Source organism: Gymnodraco acuticeps, unplaced genomic scaffold (assembly GCF_902827175.1).
Source record: "Gymnodraco acuticeps unplaced genomic scaffold, fGymAcu1.1, whole genome shotgun sequence".
Lineage (NCBI taxonomy): Eukaryota > Metazoa > Chordata > Actinopteri > Perciformes > Bathydraconidae > Gymnodraco > Gymnodraco acuticeps.
Genome location: NW_022991300.1, coordinates 290,726 through 295,983, shown reverse-complemented (window position 1 = coordinate 295,983; position 5,258 = coordinate 290,726). Strand labels below are relative to the sequence as shown.

General features: G+C 39.0%; 1 pseudogene; it reads left to right on the top strand.

Moving 5' to 3' along the window:
• The first annotated feature begins 1,538 nt into the window (after nucleotides 1–1,538).
• LOC117562369 lies at nucleotides 1,539–4,080 on the top strand (annotated as a pseudogene).
• The last annotated feature ends 1,178 nt before the right edge of the window (nucleotides 4,081–5,258 follow it).

Sequence of the window (5,258 nt, the reverse complement as noted above, 5' to 3'; positions counted from 1 at the left end):
CCCAACATAATCCCAATTGTATCCATATGTTGTTATAAAAACTGCCTGAACACACGACACACTGCAGTGATGTGACGGCTGCTGGTAGGTACCGTATGTGAGTGTGTGTGTGTGTGTGTGTGTGTGTGTGTGTGTGTGTGTGTGTGTGTGTATGTGTGTGTGTGTATATGTTTAGAGCTTTATGGAAATAAATACTTTTCAGATTAAGAAATGTTTTTTAGTAATTGGAAAAATGTATAATGTATGACTCAGTAGGAAATATCAGTAACACTTTATATTAAGGTACACATATTCACCATCAACTCGTTGTTAATTAACATGAATATTAGCAGTATATTGGCTCTTTATTAGTCATTATAAAACATGTATTAAGGCCTTATTCTACATGACCATATTCTACAAGTACTAGGCCATTAGTTAAGAGTTGCTGTCCTTAATAACCCTCTAATGGGTGCTTGTTTATTGTAAGTAAGGACGTAGTTTGAGTTTGGGTCTTAATATGCTCAATATGGGCCTAATAAGGCATTCTCTCATAACACTTAACCAATATGGTCTATTCTTATGTAACAAGACATGAAACTACAAGTATAACAAAAAATGTGGTATTTCTAACTCAGAATTCCCTATTTCAAAGTGAATTCTTGTTCATAATAAATAAGCTATAGTTTGACTCTAATATGTTGATTAACAACTAGTTGATGATGAATATGTGCACCTTAATCTAAAGTGTTACCGAAATACCTTTTGACGTTTTAAGTTCAAGAGACTTTATATGTGTAAACCATTTGTCTGTAATGGACATTTGATTGTGCACTTCACTGGCATTTGTAAACATAAAAAAAGGATGTGGCTGTGTGCACAAAAAACTCAACAAATATTTAAGTAAATATATGAATATTTTTAGAATAAGATGAGTACATTTTAAAGTAATAAGATTTAGAACAGTTTAAATAAGGACCAGTGCGTCTCACATTATTTATTTTTTATGAAATGTCTTTGAGGAGCTTATAAGGCAATCACGTTTTGTATTATTATTGATATTATTAGTAGTAGTCTTAGTAGTATTATTAGAAGTATGATTATAATTATTGTAATTAGTATAAGAAGTAGTAGTTGTACTATTATTATTTTCTTAGCACAATTGTTATTGGCATATTCTATAATGGGCATAAGAGATATCTTTAGAATAAGTTGAACAGATCTGGGACAGAGAATCACAAATTAATTGATTAATTGTGATTTTATTTTATATTTTTTAATGTGTTTTTGAGGTTCTTAAGAGGCATACAAAAAGAAAAGTATTGTTATCATAATGTTCGCGATATGTTAGTATTTTTGTTATTATTATTATTGTTATTATTGTTATTACTAGTATTATTGTTGTTATATATATTTATATTATTCATATTATTGTTATTTATATTTACATTATTACTTCTATTATTATTGTTAATCATATGTATTGCATTACTAGCAGTAGTAGTAACACTTAAATGTGAATAAATGCTGTTTTCAGGAAGGATTGTCTCGTTATAATCATGAACGTCTCGTCTCTGAACTCCACCTCTCCGGGTTCTCGGAGCTTCGCTGTGGCCGTTTACAAGAACGTGATCGTGACGGTTCTCTGCATCGCCATCAATTACATCAACGGCACCCTGATACACACTTTCAGGAAGCACCAGGTGTGTGTGTGTGTGTGTGTGTGTGTGTGTGTGTGTGTGTGTGTGTGTGTGTGTGTGTGTGTGTGTGTGTGTGTGTGTGTGTGTGTGTGTGTGTGTGTGTGTGTGTTTGTGTGTGTGTGGCCTAGCATTACTATACTTGTGGGGACCTACATCTGTTTACACAGTCACGTGTAGGGACTGGCTTCGCTTATGGGGACAAATTGGAGGTCCCCATAAGGGGAATCATTAATTTTAGGGTGAAGACTTGGTTAGGTTTAGGATTAGGATAAGGGTAAGGGTAAGGTTAAGGGTAAGGGTTAGGCATGTGTTGGTTATGGTTAAGGTTAGGATAAGTCTCCAGGAAATGCATGTAAGTCAATGTAATGTCCCCTGAAGTGATGTATACATGGTGTGTGTGTGTGTGTGTGTGTGTGTGTGTGTGTGTGTGTGTGTGTGTGTGTGTGTGGTGTGTGTGTGTGTGTGGGTGTGTGTGTGTGTGTGTGTGTGTGTGTGTGTGTGTGTGTGTGTGTGTGTGTGTGTGTGTGTGTGTGTGTGTGGTGTGTGTGTGTGTGTGTGTGTGTGTGTGTGTGTGTGTGTGTGTGTGTGTGTGTGTGTGGGGGATATCAAACATGCTGCCTTACAATCCCTCTTCTGTTCCTGATTCTAGCAACTCATGTTTATTGTTTCATGTTTAAAAATGTATAATAATAGCAGGCTATCAGAATCAGAAACAGGTTTATTGCAGAGTAGGTTAACTGTTAACACACGAGCAATTTCCAGTGGTGTATTTGGTACATACAACGACACAGAAAAATAACATAAATTGTAAGAAAAGCAACCAAAAATTAAACAATTATACTTTTAGTTTTGAACTATTATAACATTCAAATATAAATACATATTAACATGAATTATAGATATTTCAAAAAACTATGTACAGTTAACGTGACTTAATAAGAACATAAACGAGCAGTATTGTTACGTAAAGTGGAGAGCTGTGCAGATATTGAAAGCGTTAGCTCTGTATACAAATGTGCAGGATAATGTTTAGACGCTGTTGTTTATATTGATCATAGTGTTCATTAATGTAATGCATGTGTCTATGGCGTGGCTGGTTGGTGGGGGGGTTATTGGAGGGTTATATATAAATATATATATGAGGAGATCAGGGCTGCAAAATCTGTCAGCTGCTTTAAGTCACTTTGAAAAAATCTCTTTTGCTTTTATGTGTTTTATTTAATATTTCATTTATTCTTAATTTATGTATTTTTCTTTATTATTTTCTGTGTTTTACTCTGTTTTTTTATGTTTAGACTCTGCTGTCTAGGTCACTTGCTCTCTGTGTATTTTTATATGAAAGCACTTTGTAACTATATTCTGAAAGCTGCTATATAAATAACATCACATTTAAGTGAAAATATTTGGGGTTTTGGTCTGACATTTAGACACACTGAACAACTGAAACGCTAACTTTAATTAAATGTATTATATCAACACATTTCTAACTCTAATAATTCTTAATTCTCTTATGTGAAAACTTAATATCATTGCACCTTTTCAGTGCCCCTTGCTCTGACACTTATTTCCTCTCCCCTGCAGATCTTTTACTCCAACCCGCGCTACATCCTCTTCATCCACCTGGTGATGAACGACATGCTGCAGCTGACTCTCTCCACGCTGCTGCACATCATCAGCTACACCCTGAACACCTTCAGCGTCTCCTCCTGCCTCCTCCTCCTCATCCTCGCCGTCATGGCCACCTTCAACACGCCTCTCAATCTGGCCGGCATGGCGGTGGAGTGCTACGTCGCTATCTGCCTCCCGCTGCACCACTGTAGGATCTGCACCGTGAGAAACACCTTCATCCTGATGAGTCTCATCTGGTTTGTCAGCTCTCTCTCCATCATGCCTGATTTCTTCCTCCTTCTGGCCACCGAGCCCCTCAGCTTCTTCACGTCCAAAGTGTTGTGCGCCAGAGACTTTGTGTTCAGGAGTTCGTACAGTTTGAAGAAGAGAGACGCGTCGCACATCGTGTGTCTAGTGCTGGTGTGGCTCACGCTGCTCTACACCTACTTCAGGATCCTGTTTGCAGCCAAAGGAGCAAAAGGGGATTCAAAGAAGGCCCGAAACACCATCTTGCTGCACGGTTTCCAGCTTCTGCTCTGCATGCTGACCTACGTTCGGCCCATGTTCGAACAGGCGCTGCTCTTTTTACTGCCGCGAAGACACGCTGACATACGCTTCGCCTCGTACGTCTTTGTGCAGATTATCCCTCGCTTTGTGAGCCCCATTGTAGTACGGACTGAGAGACCAGAACTTCAGGAAGTACATGAGGAGATACCTGCTGTGTCGAGTCATCATGAGGAAAAACCACCTGGAGAACAACACCGTGTCGGACATGAAGCCTGCAGTCTCTTAGAAAACACATTTATACCAGGAGACAAAACCATAGTCTCACTTTTACTTTGTTTATTTGGTACGAATACTACATATAAAGTCAAATAAAGGCTAAAGGTCAAGTATTTAGCTACATTTTCTCATTGAAGTAAACATATACCAAAATCAGTCCAATCCAAATGATCAAACGTCTCTTAAAACGACCACAAATGAGTCGAAATCAGCCTACAAGGAATACACATATGACCACTTTCTGGTTCCAACTCCCATTTTTCACCCTGAAAATATCAGAAATAGATTCAGCACCTTCAATAACCCCCAAAACCACTGCATTCTGATAATGTTACATTCATTGTTCTAGGAATGTTTTCAGCGGGAAGTTTTCTTTTGGTTCCCAGAACGTTCTTCTGAAAGGTAGGATAACGTTCTCTAAAAACATTCTTAAAATGTTTTTGATAACATTACTTTACATTTAGCTGACGCTTTTATCCAAAGCGACTTACAAGAAGTGCGTTCGACCAACAAAATACAAACTTGAAGAAAACTAAATCATATAAGTACATCAGGCTTCATAGAGCAAAAACATTTCAAGTGCTACTCAACTGGCTTTAGGTAAGCCAGTCCTTTATTAGTATATAAGTGCTTTGTTAATAGTTCTATTGCTCGAAGTGGAGTCGAAAGAGATGAGTTTTCAGTCTGCGCCGGAAGGTGTGTAAGCTTTCTGCTGTCCTGGTGTCAATGGGGAGCTCATTCCACCATCTTGGAGCCAGGATAGCAAACCCACGTTTTTTTGCTGATGGGAACTTGGGTCCCCCTCGCAGTGAGGGTGCAGCGAGCTGTTTGGCTGATGCAGAGTGGAGTGCACGAGCTGAGGTGTACAGTTTAACCATGTCCTGGATGTAGGAAGGGCCAGATCCATTCCCAGCATGGTACGCAAGTACCATTGTCTTGAAGTGGATTCTAGCAGTTACCGGAAGCCAGTGAAGGGAGCGGAGGAGCGGAGTGGTGTGGGAGAATTTAGGAAGGTTGAAGACCAGACGAGCCGCTGCATTCTGGATGAGCTGCAGAGGTCGGATGGCCCCTGTAGTTAATTGACAAGGGTCAGACTCCGACCCTCTCCAAGTAACCCTGTAGTTGCGGTCTTTGAGGTATGAGGTGAGGAGGTAAAGTGCAGATCCTGAAACTCCAAGTTCTTGGAGA